This window comes from Humulus lupulus, chromosome 3, assembly GCF_963169125.1.
Source record: "Humulus lupulus chromosome 3, drHumLupu1.1, whole genome shotgun sequence".
Taxonomy (NCBI): Eukaryota; Viridiplantae; Streptophyta; class Magnoliopsida; order Rosales; family Cannabaceae; genus Humulus; species Humulus lupulus.
In genome coordinates, this window is record NC_084795.1 from 91760136 (window position 1) to 91774362 (window position 14227).

At 35.5% G+C, this 14227-nt stretch overlaps 1 non-coding gene across 1 annotated transcript; it reads left to right on the forward strand.

Moving 5' to 3' along the window:
- The first annotated feature begins 12840 nt into the window (after nt 1-12840).
- Nucleotides 12841-12949, forward strand: LOC133828375 (small nucleolar RNA R71). The gene has a single exon (XR_009891000.1). It is a non-coding gene; the product is annotated as a small nucleolar RNA R71 (small nucleolar RNA).
- The last annotated feature ends 1278 nt before the right edge of the window (nt 12950-14227 follow it).

Genomic DNA, 14227 nt, shown 5'->3' on the forward strand with positions numbered 1-14227 from the left:
ATGCCTCCACTACTTGTCGGGTACAGACCTCATAAATGTGCTGAGGTAGTCCTCACCATCTACCATTCTTGTACTGCCACTAATTTTCTGGCGTGGACGTCGTATCCGTACTCTAATTCCTCTTGGTTAGTAGGTCCATTTCGTACTTGTACAAGCTCTTTGAGTCATACGTGAGTTCTTACTCTCACAAGGCACCTTATTCCCACGAGCTTAATGTATTGAAACCCTTATGCGCTGCCTCGGATGACATGGTTCCAAGATGCTTGTGAGGGAAGGCCCTCACGACACCCCTGATGGGCTCGAGGAGCTGAGGGGCGTGAGGCGCTGATGGGCGCGAGGCGCTGAGGGGCGCAAGGCCCTGAGGGGCGCGAGGCCCTGAGGGGCACAAGGCACTGAGGGGCGCGAGGCCCTGATGGACGCGAGGTGCTGAGGGGTGCGAGGCCCTGAGGGGCGCAAGGCACTGATGGGCGTGAGGCACTGAGGGGCACGAGGCGCTGATGGGCACAGTCCGTAGGTGCGCATCACCTAAGCGCAAGACGGAGGCCACGAGACCATCGAGCCAAAGTTTCTTGGGTGCCGCGAGACGCATGTGAGAGATGGTGCCTGGGCGTGGTCTGTAGGTGCGCATCACCTAAGTGCGAGACGGGGGTCAAGGCTACATGAGGCGCAAGGTGGCTGGAACACTCGTGCGAGACGGCACCTGGGCGAGACCCATAGATGCGCGAGACCATGGGGTCTCCATTAAGGTGGGCGAGGCGAGGTGCATGGGCGGCTGGAGCACCCGCATGAGGCCCTCCTGGCCGAGACACTGGCGTGCGCACGAGGCCCTCCTGGCCGAGACACCAGCGCGCACGTGAGGCCCTCCTGGCCGAGACTCCAGCATGTGTACGAGGCCACCAGCGTGCGCGTGAGGCCCTCCTGGCCGAGGCATCAATGCGCGGGGCTCCTTGGCCGCATGTAAGGCAGGATGGTTCCGTTGAGCATGCGGGTCTTGCCAGGCATAATGGTGCGTGGTTCCTTGGCATAAGGCGACTTACTCTCTAGAAAGGCAGAGACTTACGGGGTTTTAAGAGTTTTGGCCAGAATGTGGTCTCATGAGACCTATGGGCACGAGCCCAGTGACATGACTAAGTGACTGTTATCCCTGTGCTCCAACCAGGAACTATAGATTTTTTTCTTTGGTGGATTTTTGGCATCCACAAGAGGATCTACTTATAACCTCTCAGGCAGACAAGATATTTTTAGGAATTCAAACTTCCTTGAAAAATATCTGATATGGTTAAAATTTAAATCTCTAGAAAAATATCTATAATTTTAGGAATTTAAAATTCCTTGAAAAATATTTATATTTTTAGAAAATCAAATTCCTTGAAAAACATCTTATATTTTTACGACTTTAAAACTCCTTGAAAAATATGTTCTGTTTTTAGGATTTCAATTTTCCTTGAATAATATATTAGATTTTTAGGAAATTAATTTTCCTTGAAAAACCTAATTATTTTTAGGAATTACTAATTGTCCCTAAAAAATTCGTATCGAACAAAGTATCAATAGTAAAAAAAGGTACTATGTAATGTCCTGAGGGACTTGACTATCTAAGTACTGCTACGTTATGTTTCTTGGGCCTGGATCAAGTTTACCGTAATGTTGACTACATTACAATAATCTTGGGGGAAAATGTTATCCCTCAAAAATATGAGGATGACGTGATGAATGAGAATGTGACACGTGACATCACAAATCAGGAAAAAATGACAAAGTATTGAGAAAAGACCGACGGGCAAAAAAGATAGGTCCAGGACATAGGGAAGTCAACCAAGCCTAAACCCCCTAGGGTTGGTCAACCTGACCCCTACCCCTAGGGGTGGTCGGCCTAAGCAGGCCCAAGGGCCTAGGAGTAGTCAGCCTGACCCCCTACCCTGGGCATGGTCAGCCCCAGCATGCACAAGGACCCCTAAGGGTGGTCGGCATGACCCCAACCCCTAGGGTGGTCAGCCCCAGTATGCCCAAGGACCCCTAGGGGTGGTCGGCCTAACCTCAACCCCTAGGGTGGTCGGCCTAAGCAGACCCAAGAGCCACATGGGTGGTCGGCCCACCCTATTTTTCATATGGTGGTCGGCCTAAACCCCCAAGTACACTTCACTGAGAAATAATCACTCTCGTTCAAACTGAGATCAATAGGCCTAGCACCCAGAGGATCAACAGGTCCAGCACCCAAGCTTTGGTCATTGGGCCTAGCACCTAAGTCTCATATACCAACAGAGACTTAACATTTTCCCAGAAGTTTCAATCGTGCATTATCTACCACGATCTAAAGAAACAACGAGACGACCCACGATCTCATGATCATGGAAAGGTGGACACGTCTCTCCATTACATGATAATCGTGTACCAAACTGCGATCTCAGTACTACTAGTCATGTAACAGCCCCTGGGTACTATAAATAAAGGACCCAGGGCTTCATTTATGGGGACTCTTTGCTGGATCACTTTTTCTAGAATTTTGGAGATCTAAAGAACATTTGGGGAGAAATTCTGGGCAAGTGAGAACGAGTGGATACTTTGGTTCAACAGTGTAATTTTCGAGTGATTCAATACTAAAAGCTAAGTGGATTAGGTTATTACTGTTCATCAGAACAGGGCTGAGCCACTATAAAATTCTTGTGTGTTTCTTTAAGATATCGTACTCTATAATTTATTTTGTTCAAAAGGTGTCGTATACTGCACATACAACTGTTGGCCAATTTCACAGGTCAACACAAAGGTCAAGAACTGGTTAGCTGAACAATTCCAAATGAAAGATTTGGGAGAAGCCAAGTATGTTCTGGGCATTAAAATTCTTAGAGATAGACAGAACAAGACATTGGCACTGTCTCAAGTAACCTATATTGATAAGGTTCTAGAACGCTTTAATATGCAAAACTCCAAAAAGGATGATATGCCAACCCGTTCTAGAGTAGTCCTTTCCAAGGAGAAGTGTCCCAAAACACCTTAGGAAGAGGAAGATATGAAACAGTATCCCTATGCCTCAGTGGTAGGCAGTCTTATGTATGTTATGCTATGCACAAGACCTGACACTTAGTATGCAGAAGGGATAGTCAGCCATTATCAATCCAATCCTGGATTGAGTCATTGGATTGCAGTGAAGAATATTCTCAAGTATCTTAGAAATACTAGAGATTATATTCTTGTATATTCAGGTGGAGACCTGAACCCCACTGCTTACACTGATTCTGATTTTCAATCAAACAGAGATAGTCAGAAATCGACTTCTGGATCAGTGTTTGCTCTTGGAGGAGGAGCAGTAGTCTGGCGAAATATTAAACAAACCAACATTGCAGACTCCACCCTGGAAACCGAGTATATAGTAGCTTGTGAAGCAACTGAGGAGGCTGTGTGGCTCAAGAAGTTCTATTCCAATCTGAAAGTACTGCCAGATGTGGATGTACCACTAGTCCTATACTGTGACAACAGTGGGGCAGTAGCTAACTCAAAGGAATCACAGAGTCACAAGAGGGGAAAGCACATCGAGAGGAAATATCACTTGATTAGAGAGATAGTTCATCAAGGAGATGTTGCAGTTATGAAGATAACTTCGGAGCGTAATCTTGCGTATCCTTTCACAAAGACTTTATCCATGAAATCTTTTAAGGAACATGTAAGAAACATGAGAATGAGAGCGATGCCTCATTTGCTTTAGGGCAAGTGGGAAATTGTTGGGAATTGTGCCCTAAAAGCATATGTAGTAGACATTGTTTTAAGAAATAAATAAATAAATTGAATTTGTTATGCATATATTTTATGGACTATATTATTTTGTGATAATATTAAGTAAATATCAGAAAAATTCCTAAGTTCATATATGTGATCTCAATCACGTATTGGTACGGGAGGATTGTGTTTGAGATAAATGAACTTGAATAGTTCGCAGTAAAATAAAGTTATGAAATCTTTAGATTAATAACTGCAAGTACGGTTCACTAGTATTATGAATACATGTGATCTAGATCCAGATTACTAGTTTAGTAGGACACTTTAGTGGAGGTGCTTTATATATTAGAGAATATATAGAATTGGACCAGATATGTCATTTAATACTTAGTTAAATACCGTTTCGAAGTATTAATTAAATATATCAATTGATGATCATATAAAAATAGATCTTAATACTGAAGTTATTATGAACTCATGTTTATGTTATATGAGTTCTTTGATTCACTCGTTATGGTTTGTCAGAATGATCAAGCTAGAAACTTTTGTTTTGGGAACTCATTAATGTAAACGGCTGGGGACATAGTATACAGACATGGAATCTATACCTTCTCGTAAAAGATTGAATAATGGTTCTCTTAAGGGTTGACTTTTGGGACTAAAAGGTTATTGAGCTCAAATTCATAATTTAGTTATGAATTAACATTCACTAGTAAAGTCAATGGTACTTAAGGAAACAAGATTTAATTAAAAGGGTAAAAGGATAATTTTATTCCCGGTTAATTATGAACCATTATTAGAGGGTTAATTTGTATGTAATGATTATATCAATGGACGCTTTATTGTTATAAAGTACTCAGTAAATGAAATGTTTATAATTACAAGAGTGTAGTCTAATATTTATAGTGTAGTAATCATGAGATTGATAAATTAAGATTATTTAATCAAAGAGTTTAATTAATAATCACAAATTTATTGGATCTTGGAATTATAGGTTCATAGGCCCCCACAAAAGCTCTATCAACACTATTCAAGGCAAGAGTTGATATAAAGGGTAAAATGGTAAAAATACATATTTAAGAAGAAATTTGTTCTTCGGGCCAAATATGCAATTATGTGATAATAGTGATTAATTAATTAATTAATTGAAAAATAGTTGTAATTATCAAAATTAATTAATAATTAATTATTGTATAATTTTCAAAATTATATAATATAATTAATTTATTATAATTTTTGAAATTGATATTTAATCTAAATTGGTTTTAATTAATTAGTAAAATTAATTAAATATCTTTATTTGAGTGGGAGATAATAATATGATAAGTTCAAATTGGATTTGAATTTAAAAGATTGATATTTATTCAAATAATTATTTATATGTGATAATTAGTTAAAAAGATAATAGATTCAAATTTGAATTAATTATCAGATTGTTGGATTTTATCCGATAAGGTAGTTTGAACAAATAATTATATAATTGTGGAAAAATCAAATATCCCTAATTGATAGGGTGTTGCACGACACACACAATCCCTAGACTGTGTGTGGAGTGCAACTATATTAAAATCAGATATAGATTTTTCACTTTTATTTATTTAATTAATTAATGGAAAATTCAAAAGTTAGTTTTTGATATTTTCATTAATAAGATAATTAATTAATTAATTAAAAGATAAATTGTAAATTGGTTACATATTTATTTTTTAAATTTAAATATTTTCCATATAAGTTAGAATTATCAGAAAATAAAAAAGATACCAAATTTATTCGCTCTAAGAAAAAGAACAATACTTTTCTATCTCTCCTTGAAAAAGATACAAAACCAATCCCATGTTTATTCTCTTGATCTCATGTGTTGAGTACATCAAGTTGAATAAGAAATATTCCACCATTTATTCTCTAAGTGCCCACACCCTTCTTGAGGTGTAGAGAACATTGTGGAAGATCTTGGTGCGAGTACCTGGAAGCAGCTTGGATAGGAAAATCATTTATTTTATGAAAAGATAGCAATGACACTTGATAGGCATCAAGAGGTATGTTCTTTATTCTTTTCTTGTGTTATGATTAATGTATGTATATTAATGGATCCTCATATTTAAATGTAGTTTAAATTTGTTACAAATTTTTTTTGTTGTACACTAAGCCAATCCATCACTATTCTGCTGCGTATTAGGAAACTCATTCCTAACAAAATCCCCCCTGTCTGGGTCTAGGGCATGGGCCGCGACATGCCCTTGAGCGTCGCGGCGCGCCACCAAGACAGAGCCCCCACTTAGGCCCTAGGGTTCGCACGGGACGCGACGCCCAAGAACAGGGTCGTGGCGCGACCCTGCGAACCCAGCCATCCCTGTTTTCTGCAGCCCAAAACTCACCAAAAATCAATTACAAACAATCCCAAACATCACATCTCAATCCCAACACAACATTAGCACTAATCCAGCAGCAAAACCCAAGCTTTAACACACTCAAAACACCACCAAAAACTCAATCCACAACCTTGAACATTCAGGTTCAAGAAAACTAAAACCACATCAAAATTATATTTAAAAATAGGGTTACAATCCATACCTCAACTGTGAATTGAATCATCTTAGCTGCAGCAATTCAATCTTGAACCTCAAGCTTTAAATCTTAAGAATTCCTTTAGCCTTGCCCCCAAAATCAAGCTGAGAGAGAGAAAGGGAAAGAATGATCGAGAGAGAGTGTGAACATCTGAGAATTCTAAGTGCTTCATTCCACTAAGTTCTGAGTATATCCTCCCTTAGGCTAGGAAATGACCATTATACGCCTTAGTCAAGCCTAGGTCCTCTAATGCCCTTAAGGGCATAGTGGTCATTTGTATCACACCCCGCTAATCATAATTAACGCTTTACAATTCCTGTTACTTCCAATATCATCAAATAATTACCAAATAATTTCCCATTTTCCTCTTAGTCCCGGTAATGTACTAAGTACCAATTCACCCCTGGCTCACCCCAAGCTCGGCGTTTGACTCCGTTATGACTAAACCGCTAACTTGCTTCTGTTGGGAATTGTGCCCTGAAAGCATATGTAGTAGACATTGTTTTAAGAAATAAATAAATAAATTGAATTTGTTATGCATATATTTTATGAACTATATTATTCTGTGATAATATTATGTAAATATCATAAAAATTCATAAGTTCATATATGTGATCTCAATCACGTATTGGTACGGGGGGATTGTGTTTAAGATAAATGAACTTGAATAGTTCGCAATAAAATAATATTATGGAATCTTTAAATTAATTACTGCAAGTACGGTCCACTAGTATTATGAATACATGTGATCTAGATCTGTCACTAGTGTAGTAGGACAATTTAGTGGAGGTACTTTATATATTAGAGAATATATAGAACTGGACCAGATATGTTTATTAATACTTAGTTAAATACTGTTTCGAAGTATTAATTAAATATATCAATTGATGATCATATACAAATAGATCTTAATCCTGAAGTTACTATGAACTCCTGTTTATGTTATATGAGTTCTTTGATTCACTCGTTAGGGTCTGTCAGGATGATCAGGCTTGAAACTTTTGATTTGGGAACTCATTAATGTAAATGGCTGGGGACATAGTATACATACATGGAATCTATACCTTATCGTAAGAGATTGAATAATGGTTCTCTTAAGGGTTGATTTTTGGGACTGAAAGGTTATTGAGTTCAAATTCATAATTTAGTTATGAATTAACCTTCACTAGTAAAGTCAATGGTGCTTAAGGAAACAAGATATAATTAAAAGGGTAAAATGGTAATTTTATTCCCGATTAATAATGAACCATTATTAGAGGGTTAATTTGTATGTAATGATTATATCAATGGACACTTTATTGTTATAAAGTACTCAGTAAATGAAATGTCTTTAATTACAAGAGTGCAGTTGTAGAGTCCAAGAACTTTACTTAGCTAAGATAGATAGTAGTATTATAGTATGTATAGTATTATCTTTGTAACTGTGGATTTTTTGTTCAGACCGGGAATTATTTGGACACTTATAGTAGTACTTATAGATTTTCTAAGTTTAACCTATAGTTTAAGAATATTAATGTTAACCTAAGGTTTGATTATATGACTGATATTAAGGATAATATTTATTATACTATAAGGTTTAGATAAGGACCAATAGGATTTTAAGCACATGTTATGAATGGGTGATTAAGGATTAAGTATTTTGAGGATTTAATTTAATAAGGGTAAAAGTTTGAATGCTATAAGATCAGTCAGCAGCTTTGAATACGTTGAGGGCTTAGTCAAGGATGTTTACTCCATTCAAACTTAGCTAAAAATGTGTAATTTCGTGTTTAATTAATCAGCGTGTGCCGATATATCGCAGCTATAGGGGGCGTATATCGCAGTACGTAGATACGGAAAACACGAAACGATGCACGGTCGCCTCGGGCATACTGGCCCAGGCGATATATCGCCTACAGGGGGCGATATATCGCCTCCTTCAACATAATTCAAATGTTTTTGAATTCTTTTTCCTTTCAGCCATTCAACTTCTTCATAAGTCCAGCATCTTTTAAACGAGTCTTCAGCCTCTGCTGAACGATTATTCAAATTATTTTCACCTAAAAAGCTATTATTTTTATTCAAGTAAAATTAGGATTCCTTCATTCCTAAACTCTATAAATAGGACCTAGTACCCAGCCATTATTCACCTTTTACTCTAAGTTCAGAAGCTGCAAGTGCTAGGAGAGTGTGAGAGTTAAACACTTGGGTGGGGAAATCATAAGCTTAATCATCTTAAGCTTATCAAACACTTTGGGAAGTAAGATTTCATAGTATTTCGGTTCGAGGGTTAGATTGATCTACAAGTCCTCAAGGTATTCAACACACTCTAGTTCATTGGTTTTATGTTATGTTTCCCTTCTCTTAGTCTTCTACTCAGTCTTCTAACCTCATTCTTATTTTGGTTAGGGAATCTAAGTTCTTGAGCACATAAGTTTTGGTAAGTGTGACTTTCAATGGTTTAGTCTTTCCATTCCTTTCATTTTATCTCTTTTCTTCATTAGACTCACCCTGTTATATATGGTTTTAGGAGTGTTCCAAAAATTCCCAACGCTGTCCTCTTATCCCGGTAACTTTGGTAAGGAAAATAGGCTAGAATCAATATGTTATATGTTTATGTTATCTTATGCTTTATGTTATTAAATGTGTTATGATATGTATGTATATATGTTTGTAGGCTTGGGCATATGACCCATATGACTAACAAGACCCCAAATGGGTTATGGGCATATGACCTACTTAGCTAGTAGGACCCCACTAACCCCATGGGCATATGACTTGTTTAGTCTATGGGACCCCAAGTAATAATGGCCATTATAATAAGTGTTATGATATGTCTTTATGTTTATCATGAAATTTTATATTTATGATTATGTGTTAGATTTTCCTTGCTGGGCATTAGGCTCATTCCTTTTTGTTTTATGTGTAGGAAAATAGCTTTAGAGGCGGTGAGATTCGTGGCCGCTTAGAGGATGTGTATCGATGGTGAATGGAGTCAAGGAGCCGAGCGTTATTCGATTCGAGGATGTAGTTTTGTTTTATGTCTTTTTACATGTATTTTCTGCACTATTTATGTAATGTCTTTTTATTTTAAATCATGTTTTGTTTTTAAAGACAATAGGATCCCATATCCTTCTTGGTATTTATTTTGTAAGTAACTCTTATTTTTTTCAAGTTACTTAATAAAATTATGGTATTTTCGCAAATGTGAGTTCTATTAAGGATTGTATGTATAGTTTCGTTAATGGTCCAAAAGTCTAGAGTAGTGAGTCATTACAGAAGTCTCATATTTATAGTGGAGTAATCATGAGATTAATAAATTAAGATTATTTAATTAAAGAGTTTAATTAATAATCTCAAATTTATTGGAGCTTGGAATTATAGGTCCATAGGTCCCCACAGCGGCCCTATCAATACTATTCAAGGCAAGAGTTGATATAAAGGAAAAAATGGTTGAAAGACATATTTAAGAAGAAATTTGTTCTTCTGGCCAAATATGCAAATATGTGATAATAGTGATTAATTAATTAATTACAAATTAGTTGTAATTAACAAAATTAATTAATATTTAATTATTTTGTAATTTTCAAAATTATATTAAATAATTAAATTAATTTTCGAAATTATATTAAATAATTAAATTAATTTTCAAAATTATATTAAATAATTAATTAATTATAATTTCAAAAATATAATAAATTAAATATTTAATTTCGAAATTATTATTGGTTTTAATTAATTGGTAGAATTAATTAAATATCTTTATTTGAGTGGGAGATAATAATTTGATAAGTTCAAATTGAATTTGAATTTAAAAGATTGATATTTATTCAAATAATTAATTGTTATATTATTTTATAATATAATGTAATATTATATTATATTATATTATAATGTTTAGATTAAATAAATGTGACAAAGTGTGTCACATATTGTAGCATATAATAGAGAGTTACAATATTTAGATATATGAGATATATCCAAATAATGTAACATATTTGGTGTTACAAATTTGTAACTTCCAAATATTACCCTTTATTATGTAAAATTGTTGTTACACAATATTGAGATGAATTTCATAAAGCCATATGTGATATGGTTGTTAGAGATATGATTTTAACCCCAATAATGTGTTTTGGGAGTTACAAAATCATTTGGGAGGGTTTGGAACCATTTGGAAGAACAGCACATTTTTAAGTGCTGAAATTGGTCAGTGGTCGCGCCCACTAATGTCTCTGGCCGCGGTCACAGGCTAAAAACTGACCAATTTTTCAGTTTTTTCAATCTTTGTTGAATAGCTCAAAAAACTCAAATAACTCTCCAATCTTCTTCTTAATTCCATATTAATCCAATTAAACATTGGTAACAGCCATGGGGGTTGGTGGAATTTGAAATTCAAAGGGTGTCTCTAAACTCTATAAATAAGAGTCTATAGCTCACTTGTAAGACACAACATTTCTATCCATTAGAGCACTTGGCTAGAAACACCTTGAGGCTTGATAATTCCATAAAGCTTTTCCAATATCTGAGAGAGATCCCTTAGTGCTTGAGTTAGGGGGAAATAAGCTTTTGGACAAAGGTTTTAAACCTTGTTCAAGTTGGTGATCCCCAACCCTCTTCACTTAGGTTGTGTAAGTGAGAGTTTCTTGTATTTCTGCTCATCTTTCTATTGTATTGTTTTCTTCTTATTCTCTTGTTCTTTTTACTTATATTTTTTGTTCAAGAGTTGTAATCTTTTCTTTTCTTTTGTTTCAAACACTTTACTTTATTTGTAACATTTTGCTTAGAGTTGTATTTTACTATTCTCTTCTTATTCTTCATCTTCTTCATTTCCTTTGTTTATTTGTAATTTTCAGTTATAGAGTTGTAACTCATTTTAATCAATCATTATTTATTTGTAATATATTGCATAGAGTTGTAATATTATTATCAATTTCCATTGAGGCAAAACAATTTTTCCTAACATTAATTATATTTGATAATTTGTTAAAAAGTTATTTAATTCAAATTTGAATTAGTTATTAGGTTGTTAGATTTTTATCTGACAAAATAGTTTGAAAAAATAATTAAATAAAAATAGAAAAAATCAAATATCCGTAAAATATAGGGTGGTACACGACCACACACAGTCCATGGACTGTGTGTGGCGTGTACTGCATAATTTTCAAGGATAGATTTTTCTATTTTATTTATTAAATTAATTAATTAATTAATGGAAAATTCAAAAATTACTTTTTGGATATTTTCATTAATAAAATAATTAATTAATTAAAAGATAAATTGTAAGGTGGTTACAGATTTTTTTTTAAATTTGAATATTTTTTTTTAAGTAAGACTTATAAGAAAATAATCAAAAGACTGAGAAAACACTTAGGACACTCAAGAATTCGCTATGTGAAAAAGAACGATACTTTTCTATCTCTCCCTAAAAAAGATACAGAAGAGTACATCAAGTAGAATCACAAATTAACCATCATTTATTCTCTAAGTGTCCACACACTTCTTGAGGTGTAGAGAACGTTGTGGAAGATCTTGGTGTGAGTACTTGGGAGCAGGATGGATAGGAAGGTCGTTCAGATTACGAAAAGATAGCAAGGACACTTAATAGGCATTAAGAGGTATGTTTTCTATTTACTTGCTTATGATTAATGTATGTATATTAATGGATCCACATATTTAAAGGTAGTTTAAATATGTTACAACATTTTGTTGTACACTGGGCCAAACCCACCACCATTCCGTTGCGTATTAGGAAACTTGTTCCTAACAACTCCCTAGGATAGTCTCGTGCCGAGTAACTCAAATATATCCACATAATAATGTGGTCTCACACATATATCACATATATGCACAAATATACAAATATGTCATCAACGACCAAAATTAGGAAAATGCCCTTCTAATAAGAAACAGGCCCACATGCATGCAAATACAACCATATAATAATATAACTCACATAATCATGCATATAATCACATATTAACACAATTAACCAGTTATTGCCCTCCTGGCCCCCTAATTAAGGCACTAAGCCACATTAGGGAATTTGGGACGTTCTAGTTGTTGAGGTGGATACTGTTGTTGTAATCATTGGTTATTTTTCCAAGACATGTTGGGGTGATTCTTCCACACAAGAGTATATGTATTTGACTAAGGGTTGTGGGAAGGTCTTGGAAAGTACCAATAGCTTGTGCCTATTCCAAAGACAAACTATTCACATATGTTGAGCAACTAGCAGTGCTCGGACATTGCTCATAAGAATGCAGATCCCCACAAATCTCACAACTCATTACATTCTTTACTTGCATTGCTTGGGCGGCGAGGCTATTCGGCTGCAATGGCTTGGTTAGAGATGTCACTTGAGCGATCAATAAAGCAATATGATCAACCTCTAAGACTCCTACTACCCTCTTATGTTCACGCTCTGTAGGCCAATTATAATTATTCATGGACATTTCCTCTAACAAGTCATAGGCCTCATTAGCATTTTTGCTCATAAATGCTCCACCCGCTGCTGCATCAATTATGGTCCTGGTGTTTCCCCCCAAACCATTGTAAAAAGTGTGCACCAACATCAATTTCTCTATCCCATGATGCGGGCACTTTTGAAGAAACTACTTAAACCTTTCCCAAGCATCATATAGAGACTCCCCCTCCACTGATGGAAATTATTAATCTCTCCCCTAATCTGGGTCGATTTAGCAGGAGGAAAATACTTAGCAAGAAATGTTTGGGCAAGGTCCTCCCATGTGACAATAGAGTTGGCTTGCAACGAGATCAACAAACTTTTAGCTCTATCCCTTAAAGAGAACGGGAACAGTCTCAATCAAATTGCATCACTACTTACCTCATTCATCTTGAATGTAGCACATAGCTCTAAAAAGTTGGTGATATGTAGATTAGGATCCTCATTAGGTATCCCCCTAAACTGAACACAGTTCTGTACCATCTGAATAATCAATAGCTTGATCTTGAAGTTGTTCACCGCTACAGTAGGCGGACGAATACTAGAGTGTATCCCTATAATAGTAGGGAGTACATAATCCTCAAATGTGGGCTAGCCTCAACTGCAACATTACCCACATTACTAGATTGTCATGATTAACATTGTTGTTGGCACGATTATTCGCATTCTGAGCCATTCTCTCCAACCTTTTCTGTTTTCTATTCCTCATACAAGTCTTCTCAATCTTAGGATCAACAGGCACTAGTGACACCAATCCTTGACGTCGCATAGACAAATTAACCCTGAAATCAAGAGGCAAGCAAGAAAAATTATTAACTAAAATGTCAAAGTGAATCCAAATTAGAACAATAATCAATTATTTTATATTGACCAAATAGTACCCGGCAACGACGCCAAAAACTTGATAGCAAAAATATTATGTGCAAGTATACACAATCGATTCAAGTAATATAGATAGTAAATAAGAATCGTTCCCATGGAGACTATCAATCAAGTACCAATAACCAATTCTATCTTTCTATTTGGCTGTCGAAAATAAAGTAATTTTAAAACTAAGATTTAAAATTGAAATAAACTTTGCAATAATAAAGATTGATTCAATAATTAAAACCTAGGGTATTAACTTCATCAACTTTTCATTCTATTAATTTTACTAATCAGTTATAAATCTCTTCTTCCTATTCTAATAGAAAGTTAACAAAAATCGATCCTATTCTTTTTCAAGATATAAGATCTCAACCTATATGCAGGTTTTATACATCTTTGTGATAAACTTAAACACATAGTAGGCATTAAGAATGGTAACCTAATTGCTACACAAGTTATACAGGTACTGTAGCGACCCAAATTTGCTAATAAGGCTTGGAGCCTCGATTAGTGTGCCTGGAGGGCAATAACTGTTATACTGTGTTAATTTATGTGAATTTAATGAATATGTGATTAGGGTGCATGTTTAGGTGATTAAATATGCATGTGGGCCCCGTTTGATTGTTAGGGGCAAATTGG